A 1,139-nucleotide genomic window follows, 5' to 3' on the forward strand; every position below is an offset into this window, starting at 1 on the left:
GTAAATATAAAGGTATGTGTCAATCAAGATATATGCAAGAACAGGCTCAATGATTAATTACATGGACTATTGTGGGTGTGGTGTATATCTTGTAACCATTCTTTAGTATATCAATTGTGTGATGTAAGAATGTTAACACTGTTATATTCTTTTTAGTATAATATGTGAGTGTGTAGAAGTGAATCATTTATTGCTTGCAAACCAAAGATGGTAAGATGATGTCATGGGGTAGGACTGGATAAGTCTGACTTCTTCCTACTCCATTCAAGCATGTACTAGGTATAAGAAAATTGTTATTGGATTGTGTGTAAAAATGTGTGTTGTATATCAACTGTTTTATATGCTTGAAAGAATAAATCAAATCAAATCTGAGTTGAGGAGGATAAAAGCCTTAACGAAAGCATTTACAGAAAACCTACACACACTGATCAATATCTCATGTTTGATTCTCATCACCCACAGCAAAAGAAATTAGGTGTCATCAGAACTCTACAACACACTTGTATAGCATGAATGGCATAAATATTTTTTCATTCATGTTCTGATTGATGGACCTCATGTGGGCTGGACAGGGGCGCCCAAAGGGCTGGATGTGGCCCGCAGGCCGTAAAATGCCCAGGTCTGGCATAGACCAGGCTCTCCTATCACACCCCTTTTGAAACAAACCAGAAGGACCTAACCTCATCTCTATGACTACTACAGACCAAAATCCCTTTCCTTGTGACTTTACTGCATTAGAATACACAGCTTGGACTCATGCCTCTGAACTTAGACAGTAAGTTTCAGTTAACTCAGACAAGTCCAAGACCTTTGCTTCCCTTATTAGATTCCTTCCATTCTATGTAGAATGGGGTTAGCCCGAAGTGACATAATGTATAGGCCTGTTGTGGTTCAGGGTCTTTCATCTTTCAGCTGCCTGCATGCATGTTGGAGGTGCAAGATACCTGAGCGTGTAATGTTAATTTTTACCTGTGTTCATTGAATAAATCAGCACTGTTTTGAAGTTACTTGGACTGCTTCGTCTCTCAGAGTTAACGTGGTTAAAAGTACAGGGCCCAACAATTGGTGCTGTGAACTCTCAAGACAACCGAATCATTGTCCCGGACCAACAAATGGTGCGGTAATCCTGTGCCTGGCTG

Source organism: Monopterus albus, unplaced genomic scaffold (genome assembly GCF_001952655.1).
Source record: "Monopterus albus unplaced genomic scaffold, M_albus_1.0 scaffold767.1, whole genome shotgun sequence".
NCBI lineage: Eukaryota > Metazoa > Chordata > Actinopteri > Synbranchiformes > Synbranchidae > Monopterus > Monopterus albus.